The 14329-nt window shown below is 42.6% G+C and overlaps 1 pseudogene; it reads left to right on the forward strand.

The window, feature by feature from the left end:
- The first annotated feature begins 6010 nt into the window (after positions 1–6010).
- On the forward strand, positions 6011–8346 carry LOC100456177 (patr class I histocompatibility antigen, A-126 alpha chain-like; annotated as a pseudogene).
- Positions 8347–14329: the final 5983 nt, after the last annotated feature.

Raw genomic sequence — 14329 nt, forward strand, 5'->3', positions numbered from 1 at the left:
GTGACCAGTCACAGCAAGCACACTAAGGCAGGCCGTTACTGGGAGACATGGGACTCCTCTGATAGCCAAATGTGGCTCCAAGACTCCTCCATGCCCTTGCTCAACTCTCCTTAGATTGCTTCTGCTCTAGGATGCGTCGAACAGACTTTGTCTCCTTCTGTCCAGCACTTGGGGGTCACACTTGTATCATTGTCTGCCACCTTCTCCAGGGATTTCTGGCTCGCTTCTCATATTCCCTTACAGGTGTGTCCCCTCATAAGATGCCGTAGACTTTAAGCTCAGCTTGGCATCTGCTCCTTGGAGGACTTGGACTAAAAAGCATTTCCATGTGCACACCAATAACTCTTACTTATTCCAACCTGTAAAATCCATCTCTTTATCTAACTTCTCCCACCCCCATAAAATCTATTTTGCTTGTGTTTGTAGTATCTCTTTGAATTAACAGATATTTGTTGTATTAAGCTACTAAATTTTGAGGTAGTTTGTGACACAGCAGTTAATAAATATTAAGGCTTTCTTAAGTTTCTATTATTCCATGGATGTTATCTACATCTTTTAATTCCCTGCATTTTAATAATGTTAGCCACACTTGCTGTTTCCAATCCTTTCCTCCTATTCTTTTTTGAAAATGTTCATTTTGTCTTTCTCTGTCCTTCCATCTTTCTTTCCTCCTTTCCTCCCTCAGAGCTTTCTCCCTCCCTCCATTTTTTCACAAACTCTATGTGGTTATGCTAAAAAGAGGCATCATTTGAATCTTATGATTAAAGTATAATGCCATAATTTACAGGATAAAAGTAAAGAAAAGGAAGTTATTAATGGAATATGAAAAAATGCCTAGGGTGATTCTGTAGCCAAGACGGTGGCTTTTAACATTTAATCTCCACCTTCAACTGAATGTTTTCAGAACACATGAGCAACATAAATTCTTTCCCATTCTTGGTACAAGCACTTGGGAAATCAAATTAGCCTTATCTTGTATGATTAATGTCCATACACTGTCTAATCCCACCATCTGCTCCTGATCATACACTCTGGGGATATTTTTGGCTATGTGTCCCAGAGACGTGTACACCAATGTTTATGGCAAAAAACTGGAAACAATCACATATACATAAATGGGAATTAACAAAATTGTGATATAATCATGAAAAGTAAAATTTTAGCAGTAGAAATGAATGAACAGCACTCTCCCACATCAGAGATAACTCTCCTACACATAATGCACATCACAGGGAATACATATAGTGTGAGTTCTCTGTACAGGGAAGTTAAAAAAACAGGTCAGACTGTGATTTGGGTATATATATTTATTGTAAAAATCTTTAGAGACAGTGCAAAGGAATAGTAAATACAAGACTCAAGACAGAGGTTCCTTATGGTGCATAGCATCGGGCAACAGTCTAGGGTGGCTTCATAGGTTCTCTTTCTTATGCCAGGAGAGGATGTCCAGGTAGTTAGTTACTTGATCATAAATCTTTATTTATTTATTTATTTATTCATTTATTTTTGAGATAGAGTCTCACTCTTGTTGCCCAGGCGGGAGTGCAGTGGTGTGATCTCGTCTCACTGCAACCTCCACCTCCCATGTTCAAGTGATTCTCCTACCTCAGCCTCTGAGTAGCTAGGATTACAGGCACCTGCCATGATGCCTGGCTAATTTTTGTATTTTTCGTACAGACTGTGCTTCACCATGTTGGCCAGGCTGCTCTCCAACTCCTGATCTCAGGTGATCCACCCACTTCGGCCTCCCAAAATGCTGGGATTAGAGGCATGAGCCACCGCTCCCGGCCCACAAATATTTATAGTGGCAATTTTCAAAATGCACCTTGTGTGCCATTCCTGATTATTTGGAAATGAAAGAGAAAAGAAAACACAAAAGTTCATTGCAAGGATCCTTAGCAATAACTACATGCATTAAAACAAAGCCACAGCCAATTGTAAGGAGCCATGTGACAGACAGAACCAGGATGCCATGAAAAATAGCCTTGGCTAGAAATAGGTCATTTGATTCTTGGCTAATTGGCAACTCTCTACATTCTCTGGTATACCATGTTCAATCTGATGTGCAAGGCAATTGTATCTCGCAAAGAATTTGAGAATTTGATATGTTGCTCACATTTTACCACAGATACAAGTGAATTAAACTTTTACAGAATAGAAAAAAAGCATTGTTGAGCAAAATAAATTAAATGAAACGACATAAAGGAATGACTAGTGATGAAATAGCAATAAGAATGGAAAACACGAAAAAGCTGCTTTTAAAGCAACATTAGAAGCACAAAATAACTGTATTTTTCAGAATCATACTGGAGTCCAAATCACTTCTACCACATCTAATTAAAAAACACAGCGAAAGATGTTAAACTGATCAATGGATGCCCACTGAATACCCAGTTATTGAAAAATCTTGTTCCTAGATTGGAGTTAACCATTTCCGCCTACCACATCAAACCAAATCGTTGTCGTGATGCTAAGCTAGCTGTACAGACAAAGATGTGAGACACATCTTTTCTAACTGCAAAGCACTCTGATTAGGCAAATATTTTTGTAGAAGCTTGAGTAAGAAAATTGGCATTTTGGGCATTCTTAAACAGAATTAGTAACTTCTGAGGAAACAGAAAGATCATTATGATTGTAAAGGCATTATTAAATGGCACCAGTCTTGGGACTCTTTGATCTAGCTACTGTATTTTCTCAACTTTCTTGCAACTCATCAAAGAGAACATTAATATTAAAGGCATTTGCAAAAAAATCTGAGATATTGTTGTATCTCCATTCTCTGTCTCAAAGTTTTATTCATTACTTTACAAAAGATAATTTTAAAGTATTAAAGAAAATTAGTCAGATACAAGAAGTATTTGATTTACAAAATCCTGAAACAATAATGTTAATTGTGGTGCCAGCTACTTGGGAGGCTGAAGGAGGAGCATTGATCGCATGAGCCCGGAAGGCTGAGGCTTCAGTGAGTCATGAGCATGCCACTGCATTCCAGCCAGGGCAGCAAAGTGATACTTTGTCTAAAAATAACTAACTAACTAACTAAATAAATAAATAAATAAATAATGGAGGCAGTGAACGAGCCCTGGTGAAGGGCACTTTGGCTGCATTGAGCACTTGCAGATTTGAGGTGATTACATTCTGTACGTTACTTAACATGCATACTGTACTTACTTAACATGCATATAAATTCTTTGATACGCCTCCTTGCAGAGGTGCAGCTTCATTCCCTTCCTGTGAGTGTGGTCTGAACTTAATGACTCGCTTACAGACTGATAAAGTAATGCTGACATAATAGTTTGTGTCTCTGGGTGTAGATCATAAGACTCACTAAGGCTGGGAGTGGTCGCTCACGCCTGTAATCCCAACACTTTGGGAGGTCAAGAGGGCGGATCATGAGGTCAGAAGTTTGAGACCAGCCTGGCCAAGATGGTGAAACCTGGTCTCTACTAAAAATACAAAAATTAGCCGGGTGTGGTGGTGCATGCCTGTAATCCCAGTTGCTCAGGAGGCTGAGGCAGAAGAATCACTTGAACCTGGATGTCAGAGGTTGCAGTGAGCCAAGATCCAGCCACTGCATTCCAGCCTGGGCAACAGGGTGAGACTCTGTCTCAAAAAAAGAAAAAAAAAAAAAAAAGAAAAGCTCACTGCAGCTTCTACTTTGGTTCTGGTTCTCTCTTTCTCTGGGATCATGAGCCTTGGGGGAAGCCAGCTGCTGTGTCATAAGAAGGCCTGTGGAAAGCTCCAAGTGACTAGGAAGTCAGGCCTCCTGGGGCCAGACAATAAGAAGATGAAGCCTCTTCCAACAGCCACGTGGGATATTCTTGTGTCTTGTGAATCCCCAGCCCCATTTGAGCCCTCAGATGATAAAGCCCTGGATGACAACTAGACTGTAATTTTGTGAGAGGCCTTGAGCCAGAAGAACTTTGAGAAACCTCTTCTGGATTCCTGACCACTAGAAACTGTGGGACATGATAAATATTTGTTGATTTGAGTTGCTAAGTTTTAAGTGACTTGTTATGCATCAGTAGATAACTAATACACCTTCACAAGAGAGGATGAATCAAGTTTTTCATTTGCTCTAAATTGATTATAAAATATTAAATATGTCATTTGCTTTTAATATTTAAGAAGAATTTTCATGGCTATATAACAATGATCTATTTTTTTTTTACCTTCAATTTGTATGTTCTATTCAAACACAAAAGGAAGATCCAGGCTATGTTAGGCTGATTCTATGATGGCACCCCAGTAACCACCCTTGGTTACTCACATTACCCCAGTTACTCAGGTGACACTAATATAGGTGCTGCTGTGAAGAGATTTTGCAGATATATTTCAGGTCCCCTGTCAGTTGGCTTTAAGATGGGGATTATCCTGCTGGGACTGTCCTAATCAGGTAAGCTCTGAAAAGGACTGGGTTCTTCCTGAGAACAGAGACAGTGTGAGAGGGATTCAGTGTGAGGGGCTTCCTCCACTGTGGGCTTTGAAAATGGTGGGATCATGGGGAAAGAACACTGGTGGCCAATAGGAATTAGAAGCCCTCCTCACTGTCTACTCTGATAGCCTGAAGGAAATAGGGACCTTAGTCCTACAATTACGAGAAACCAAATTCTGCCAATGAGCTCTATATAAGCTTCGGGGAGAACCCCAATGTTAAGATGAGCATACAGCTTTGCGAAACCCTGAACAAAGAATCTCTTACACTAGGCCTGCATTTCTGATGAAGGAAATATAGACAAATAAATGAGTGCTCTTTTAAGCCACTAAGTTTGTGGTAATTGGTTATGTACTAATAGAAAATTCATAAACAGATTCAACAGCTAAGCATATGACATTTTCTCCACTGGAACGAATTTATGAACTGATACGCATAGTAGTTGCATAAAACCAAATGTTTCCTAACTTGCTTTGCATTTTTCATTTTGTGATTTTTGTGTGATACAAATTTTAACACAATCATATTTCATTCATTCAACAAAATTAACTTAGTACCTACTATGTGGTAGATATGCTTTTATATGCTGCAGATGCAACTTTGATCAAAACAACCCAAAGCCCCTGTCCTCATGTGCCTTCCATTCTAGAGGCTTCTTGAGAGTGAGATGGAGCCATTGGAGTGTTTTAAGTGAAGAAATGACACAATCTGACTCACATTAGCAGGATTTCTGACCATTGTGGGGAGAACAGTCATGGGCAGCAGGCAAGGGGACAGAGCTAGGGCCACAATTCAGTAGTGACAGAGTAGTAGAGACTAAGGAGAGAGGAGGGCCTGATGGGTGACAGGGAGAGACAGACGGGCTGGAGAAGCAGGAGGTGAGGTAAACGAACAGGGAGAAAGAATTCTAAAGTAATAGAATTCTCAGACTTAAACACAGTGTTTTATAGATTTTTAATCCATTTATCTTCGGAGCCTGGCACAGTGTTACTTGCACCTTGGTCTTTAATACATTCTGTGGGGCTGTCTAAAAACTAACTGCCTCCTTATGATAAACAGGTTAGAAAAGAATACCAAGTGTCCCAATAAAATATGCACATAGCTTAGATTGAATAATTCATAAATATACGCAGGTGCATGAGATGGCCATTGTGGCTCATGCCTGTAATACCAGCATTTTGGGAGGCTGAGGCGGGAGGATCACTTGAGCTCAGGAGTTCAAGACTAGCCAGAGCCACATAGGGAGACCTCATTTCTACAAATATTTGTTTAGAAATATTAGCCAGGGTTGGTGGCACAAGCCTGTGGTGCCAGCTACTTGGAGGCTGAAGGAGGAGCATTGATCGCATGAGCCCAGGAGGTCGAGGCTTCAGTGAGTCATGAGCGCACCACTGCACTCCAGCTACGGCAACAGAGTGATACTCGGTCTAAAAATAACTAACTAACTAACTAAATAACTAAATAAATAAATAATAAATAAAGGCGGTGCATGAGCACTGGTGAAGGGCACTTTGGCTGGATTGAGCACTTGCAAATTTGAGGTGATTAAATTCTGCCCAGGCTCCTGGTCGCAATATGCGGTAACACATTGTGTTTTGTATTGAGATGTCCTGGACTCGCGCATACAAACTCAGGGCTATAAGATAAAGATAATTTAAAAATACAACAGACCAGAGTCACAGATACACAGTCTGGGAAAGTAAAACTTAACTTTGTGAGTCTAATTGCAATGCGTTTAGACACATTTATATATAATGGGGCCAAAAATCACCTCTTTTACAAATTAGATTCGTGATCATTCAGGGGTTACCAAGATTGTGCTACCCACTGTACTGTGCTACCCACTGTTACCAAGATTATGCTACTCCGCTGCGGGACCAGCGGAGATCCTCCACCCAATAAAAGCCCCAGGCGCCTATACCGGATTCTATTTACAGTTCAGGCCCAAATTCCCGGGGGTTGGTAGAGGCTGAGGCAGGGCTCAGTGGCCTGGGCTGACCGCGGTCGCTGGGAATGGGTCTCACACCCTCCAATGGGTACACAGCTGCGACCTGGACTTGGACTGGAGCCTCCTCAGTGGATATGAACATACCCTATGACGGCGCCAGTTACCTCGTCCTAAACCAGGAACTGCGCTCTTGGACTGCAGCGGACAAGGCGGCTCAGATGCCCTGGCGGAGGAACATGCAGAGCTGCTCAAAACCTACCAGCAGGGAAGGTGGGTGGAGTGGCTCAGCAAAGTCCTTAAGAATGGGAAGGAGACACTGCAGTGCACAGGTACCAGAGGCCACGGGGTGCCTCCCTGATCTCCTCGAGTCACATTCCAAAAGAAGGGAAAGAAAATGGGACCAACGCTAAAACATCCCTTTCCCTCTTGTCCTGAGGAGGAAGAGTCCTCCTGGGTTTTCAGATCCTATACCAGAGAGTGACTGAGGGCCCGCCCTGCACTCTGGGACAATTAAAGGATGAAGTCTCTGAGGGAAAGGTGGAGAAGGCAATCCCTGGAATACTGATCCGCGGTCCCCTTTGTCCCCACAGCAGCCTTGGGCACCAGGAATTTTCCTCTCAGGCCTTGTTCTCTGCCTCATACTCAATGTGTATTTGTGGGTCTGATTCCAGCTCCTTTGAGTCCCTCGGCCTTCGCTTAGGTCAGGACCAGAAATCTCTGTTCCGGCGTCAGACACTAGAACTTTCCAAGGAATAGGAGATTACCCCAGGTGCCTGTGTCCAGACTGGTGTCTGAGTTGCTCCCTTCCCCACTTCAGGTGTCCCGTCAATTCTCAGGATGGTCCCATGAGGTGGAATGTCCCATGAGGAATGCAAAGTGCCTGAATTTTCTGATTCTTCCCTTCAGAACCCCAAAAGACTCACATGACCCACCACCCCATCTCCGACCGTGAGGCCCCCCTAAGGTGCTGGGCCCTGGGCTTCTACCCTGTGGAGATCACATTGACCCAGTAGTGGGATGGGGAGGACCAAATGTAGGATGCAGAGCTTGTGGAGACCAGACCCGCAAGGCACAAAACCTCCCAGAAGTGGGCAGCTGTGGTGGTGTCTTCTGGAGAGGAGCAGAGATACACATGCCATGTGCAGCACGAGGGGCTGACAGAGCCCCTCACCCTGAGGTAGGTAAGGAGGGGGATGAGGGGTCATGTCTCTTCTCATGGGAACTAGGAGCCCTTCTGGAGCCCTTCAGCAAGGTCAGGGTTTCAGGCCTGATGGTCAGGGCCCCTCACGTTCCCCTCCTTTCTTACAGCTGTCTTCCCAGCCCACCATCCCCATTGTGGGCATCGTTACTGTCCTGGTTGTTCTTGGTGCTGTTTTCTCCAGAGCTGTGGTCACTGCTGTGATGTGGAAGAATAAGATCCCAGGTAGGAAAGGGGTGAACTCTGAGTTTTCTTCTTCCATTGGTGGATTCCCAGCCCCAGATAGGAGTTGGCTTGTATCCTGCCTAGTCGTGAGGCACCATCTCTGTCTATCAACACTTACTCTTTTGTAAAGAACTTGTGAAAATGAAGGACAAATTTATCACCTTCATTGGAGTCATGGGAACCTGACTCCCAGCAGTCACAGGTCAGGGGAAGGTACCCGCAGAGGACAGACCTCACTAGGACAATTAGTCCAATTTCAACATATCCTCGTCCCTCGGGTTTCCTAATCCTGACCTGGGTCTGCAGTCACAGTTCCGGAAACTCCTCTGGGATCTCATGACCCTGCTTTCTCCCTGGCCTCTCACAGTTTATTTTCTTTCCACAGATGGAAAAGGAGGCAGCTATGCTCAGGCTACATGTAAGTGTGGTAGGGGTGAGAGAGTGAATCCTGAGATCCTTGGGATAGTGTGGACAGGAGCCCATGGGGGAGCTCAGCCACCCCACAATTCCTCCTTTAGTCACATCACCTGTGGGCTCTGACCAGATTTTGTTTTTTTCCACCCCAAACATGAACAGTACCCAGGGCTGAAGGCTTGTAAAAGTGACACCTTAGAGGGCCTGAAGTGAAAGATGAGTTGGGACAGAGGGGATACAACTAGAATTTGGAGTCTTAGATTTGCTATTCTTGAGGGTGTGGTGGGCTGTTCAGTGTCACCACTTACTATGACTGACCTGAATTTGTTCATGACTATTTTTTTTCTAAGACTGCCTTGTGAGGGACTGAGATGCAAGATTTGTTCATGCCTCCCGTTTGTGACTTCAAGGGCCTCTGGCTTCTCTTTCTGTCAAGGAGTCTGAATGTGTCTACATCCCTGGTAGCATGTGAGAAGGGGAGAGACCAGCCCACCCTCCTGTCCACCATGACCCCGGATATCGTTTGGATCTGTGTCCCCACCCAAATCTCATGTTCACTTGGAATCCCTAAGGTTGGAGGTTGGCACCTCAGGGAGGTGATTGGCTCATGAGGATGGATCTTTCATGAATGGTTTAGAACCATCTCTTTGGTGCTGTTCTTGTGATAGTTCTTACAACATCTGGTGTTTAAAAGTGTGTGGTACCTCCCTGCTCTCTCTCCATCCTACTCCAGGCTTGTAAGTCATGCCTGCTTCCCCTTAACCTTCCAGCATGATTGAAAGTTTCCTGAGGCCCTCTCATAAGTTGAGCAGATGCCAGAATCATACTTTCATATAGCCTGCAGAACCATGAGCCAATTTAAACCTTCTGTCTTTATAAATTACCCAGTCTCAGGTATTTCTTTATAACAGTTGAGAATGAACTAATTCAGAAAATCGGTATCAGAAGTTGGCTACTGCAATAAAGTAGCTGAGAATGTGAAAATGTCTTTGGAACTGGGTGACAGGTAGAGGTTGGAAGAGTTTGGAGAGTTTAGAAGACAAGAAAATGGGGGAAAACTTGGAACTTCCTAGAGGTTTGTTAAATTGTTGTGACGAAAATGCTGATAGTGATATGTGCAATAGAGTCCAGGCTGATGAGGTCTCAGATGGAGACGAGGAACTTACTGGGACCTAGAGGAAAGGTCACTTTTGTTATGCATTGGCAAAGAACTTGGAGGCATTCTGCCCCCTCCTTAGGGATCTGTGGAACTTTGAACATGAGAGTGATGATTAAGGCTATCTGATAGAAGAAATTTCTAAGCAGCATAGCATTCAAGATTTGGCCTCCTGTTTGTAATAGTCTACGCACATATGTGTGAGCAAAAAAATGATCTGAAACTGGAACTGATATTTAGGGGGAAATTTAATATCCAGGACAATTCCTAGTGGAGCTGCAGGAGCAGGACCCATGCCAGGACTACTAAATGGTAGAGCCACTGGCAATGTGCAAACTCAGCTTGGAAAATCCATAGGCACTCAATTTTCACCCATGAGAGCAGCTATATGGGTTCTGTTCAGCAAAGCCAAAGATGTGGGGCTGCAAATGGCATTGTGAGACCACCACTTGCACCAGTGTGCTCAGGATTCAAGATATAGAGTCAAAGGAGATTATTTTAGAGCTTTAAGTTTTAACGTCTTCCATGATGAGTTTCAGCCTTGTGAGGACACTGCATTCTTTTCTTTTGGTCCATTTATTCCTTTTGGGATGGAAATGTATAGGAAATGTCTCTTTCACTCTTGTATTAATATTTTAGAAGTAAATAACATTTTTAAAACTTTACAGGCTCACAGCTATAAAGACTTACCTTGAGTCTCAGATGAGACTTTGGAATTTTGAGTTGATGCTGGAACAACCTAGCACATTTGGGACAATTGGGAAATTATCGTATTTTGCAATGGGAGAAAAACATGAGCTCTGGCTGGCTAGGGACAGGATGCAATGATATACATATTTACCCCCTGATACCTCATGTTAAAATCTGACCCCCAATGTTGGACGTGGGGCCTAATGGGTGCTGTTTGGGTCATGGGGGCCAATCTTTTATGAATAAAGAGATCCTGTCCTCTCTCGGGAGTGAATGAATTGTTGCTCTTTTAATTTCCAAGAGAGCTAGTTGTTAAAAAGACCCTGGCAACTTCCTAATCTCTCTGTTCCTCTGTTGTGATTTCTGCACATACCAGCTCCCCTTTGCCTTCTGCCATGAGTGGGAGCAGCCTGAGGCCCTCACTAAATGCTCAACCATTTCCAGACGTCAGAATCCCAAGCCACATGAACCTTCTTTATATAAATTAGTCAGTCTCTGACACTTCTTTATAGCAACACAAAATGGAATAAGTCAGCCCTCTCATCACAGGTATGTGTGTCTGGCAGCCAGCCCCCATTCTCAAGATATCCAGGGTCCGCTTAGCTATGAGTCCTCTCACCACTATTCTAACTCTTATCACTCAAGAGATTCTAAGGTTTTTAGGAGAAACCAGGGATAAAGACTAAATGTTTTTGTTATACCTCAGATTACCCGCTTTTCTTTGACCACCTATCTTTTATAGGAAAAGGATTACAAAAGTAAAGAGGTATTGGCATATTATCAGAGTCTCATTCAGTCATTCAAAATTAGAACAGTTTACCATCCTCTCGTATGAATATGTTTCCCAGAATGAAGTCACTCAGGTTTGCAGACACCACTCAACCTTACCGGGTTCCAAAAACAAGAATGGTCTCAGGGACATATGGCTTCACTCTTTTAGGCACCCAGTATAGTTGACCTAAGAGACAATATCTTCTCTTGCTCACAGAACTTTTGAGGAGTTAAGCTAATATTGAATTTTCCTCATTACATAACCCTTTGACTTATTCACTTACCCTCAGCCACTATTCCTCCTTCTGTCCCTTTATATCAGTCTTTTCCAGTTTTAGAGGTGACATCAGGTGTGGCTGCTGTGCTGGCCTAGACTGCAGGGAGCAATAGTATTCTAGCATGCCTTCCCTCGGTCTACTCTTGGTCATAGAGGGTAGGTTATGTAGGTAAGGAACTAGTGGGGGCCATCTGACCACCAGGCTATATAGCTCTATTTACTGTTACTCCTGACTTTGCCAGATGAAATGAAGGCATAGCACAATCTTTGAGTTGCTTGGGAATTCTTACATAAAGGTGTAAAAATATAGTTACGGTTTTTGGCTTAAAGATAATTCCTCTTTCTGGCACTTTGATTTTCATCCCTATTCCTGGTACCACTGCATCACATGTGAAAAAAGAAATTTGAGGTGAAGTGTAGTCATTATTCCAGCATCCTCTCCCCTTCAGAAGAATTGTATGTATAGTCACAACAGCATCGTCCTGATCCATCAGGTAAAAGAGAGGAAGCTACCTAGAGGAGTCACTCTTGCAGCCCCACCCACGTGGACAGTGAGCATATTCATGAAGATGTAAAAGCCAGTCCTTCATGTTTATATTGCCCAACAATTATATTGCCAGTTTTTAGACAAACAATGTTTCAATTGACCATTTCAATTTTCTGTCAAAGTTTTCCCTTAAGGAGGACATCTCCCTGTGCATTGTTGGTCATTTGAGGCTGTAAAGTGCATTTTCTTGTGTAAAGAAATGGGACTCAGCAGTCCACATTGGTGCAATCCCTTTTTTTTCTGGTTATTTTATAGCCCTTGAAGCATTGACCTCTTCCCCTGGTTAAGCATAGCCCAATCCAGAGTCAGTGACTTTCCTGTCAAGATCCATTGGCAGCTCCTTTGGGGTTGCTGGCATCAGTCTGGCTTGCCAGCTATGTATGATCAAAGCCTTCCCACTAGAGAATCACATAGCCATCTGCTGCCTCTGTCTGTTTTCTTGATCAACAGTCAAAACAGAGATGATAGGAAATGAGATAAATTACCAAAATCGTGAACAAAAGAGAGATTGTCAGTAGTGACCCTTTAGAAATTAAAAAGCATTATAAGTGAAGACTCTGAAAAACCTGAAGTCAATAAGTTAGACCACTTAGATAAAATGGACAGATTCATACAAAGATAGAAATTGCCAAAATTGACTCAAAAATAACTAGAAAACCTGAAATAAGGAAAAACAAAAAATAACGATGTATTGCTGTTTTATCTGGCTTAAAAAGCCCATTCGTCAGCCTTCAGTCCTTTGGCCTAAGTTTAGCTCAAATAAGGACTGTATATGCCAAGCTTTAATTCTCTATGTGAATGATAAAACCCCATCTTCACAAGAGGCGATGGGTTATGCTGTTTGTTGGATTAGTGAATTGACCCCCGTGTTCCCCCTTGAAGAGAAATCAAAACAGCATGGTAAAGAGCCTTCACCCAGTGAAAAGCCCTGGGATCCCCTAACATGCTTGCCCTACACCATATACATCTCACAAAGTAGAGGACAGGGAGATCGGGGGCAAAAGGAAGGTTGGAGGAAAAGGATTTGGGAGATCATGAAGGAGCTAAACCCAATGCTCCCTTAAATCCTTATCCAAACTTGAGGAAAGAATTAGAACAATGTAAGAAGGACAAACCTGATAAAAACAAGCAATGGGGAAAGGATTCCCTATTTAATAAATGGTGTAGGGAAAACTGGCTAGCCATATGCAGAAAACTGAAACTGGACCCCCTCCTTACACCTTATACAAAAGTCAACTCAAGATGGATTAAAGACTTAAACATAAGACCTAAAACTGTGAAAACCCTAGAAGAAAACCTAGACAATACCATCCAGTACCTAGGCATGGGCAAAGACTTCATGACTAAAACACAAAAAGCAATGGCAACAAAAGCCAGAATTGACTAATGGGATCTAATTAAACTTCTGCATAGCAAAAGAAACAATCATCAGAGTGAACAGGTCACCTACAGAATAGGAGAAAATTTTTGCAATCTGTCCATCTGACAAAGGGCTAATATCCAGAATCTGCAAAGAACTTAATTTACATGAAAAAAACAAACAACTCCATCAAAAAGTGGGCGATGGATATGAAAAGACACTTCTCAAAAGAAGACATTTATGTAGTCAACAAACATATGAAAAAAGGCTCATAGTCACTTATCATTAGAGAAATGCAACTCAAAACTACAATGAGATACCATCTCACACCAGTTAGAATGGCGATCATTAAAAAGTCAGGAAACAACAGATGCTGGAGAGGATGTGGAGAAATAGGAACACTTTTACACTGTTGGTGGGAGTGTAAATTAGTTCAACCATTGTGGAAGATAAGGTGGCAATTCCTCAAGGATGTAGAACCAGAAATACCATTTGACCCAGCAATCCCACTACTGGATATATACCCAAAGGTATATTTTACTATAAAGATACATACACACATATGTTTATTGTGGCACTGTTCACAATAGCAAAGACTTGGAACCAATCCAAATGCCCATCAATGATAGACTGGATTAAGAAAATGTGGCACATATACACCATGGAATACTATGCAGCCATAAAAAGGATGAGTTCATGTCCTTTGCAGGGAAATGGATGAAGCTGGAAACCGTCATTCTCAGGAAACCATCAGCTACATATTCTCTGGGTCTCTCAGAGAGAGACCCACAAGAACAGAAAACCAAACACCGCATGTTCTCACTCAAATGGGAGTTGAACAATGAGAACACATGGACACAGGGAGGGGAACATCACACACTGGGGCCTGTCTGAGGGTAGGGGGCTAGGGGAGGGATAGCATTAGGAGAAATACCTAATGTAGATGATGGGTTGATGGGTACAGCAAACCACCATGGCACATGTATACCTATGTAACAAACCTGCATGTTCTGCACATGTATCCCAGAGTTTAAAGTATAATAATGATAATAATAATAAATCGGATGTGTAAGTGTGCCTTTAACAAGTACTGAGGTTAGGAATTTTAAAAAGGAAATGAGGCCACTCTCAGAAGATCCCCTCAGTTTAGCAGAACAGCTAGATCAATTTTTAGAACCTAATTTTTATACTTGGGCTGAGATAATTCAATCATGAATATTCTGTTTACTGGGAAAAAGAGGGGAATAATTAGAAGGGCAGCCATAATCATTTGGGAGAGACAGCAGCATCCTCCTGGGTAAGGAGTCC

The sequence above is a fragment of the Pongo abelii genome, chromosome 5 (assembly GCF_028885655.2).
Source record: "Pongo abelii isolate AG06213 chromosome 5, NHGRI_mPonAbe1-v2.0_pri, whole genome shotgun sequence".
Lineage (NCBI taxonomy): Eukaryota > Metazoa > Chordata > Mammalia > Primates > Hominidae > Pongo > Pongo abelii.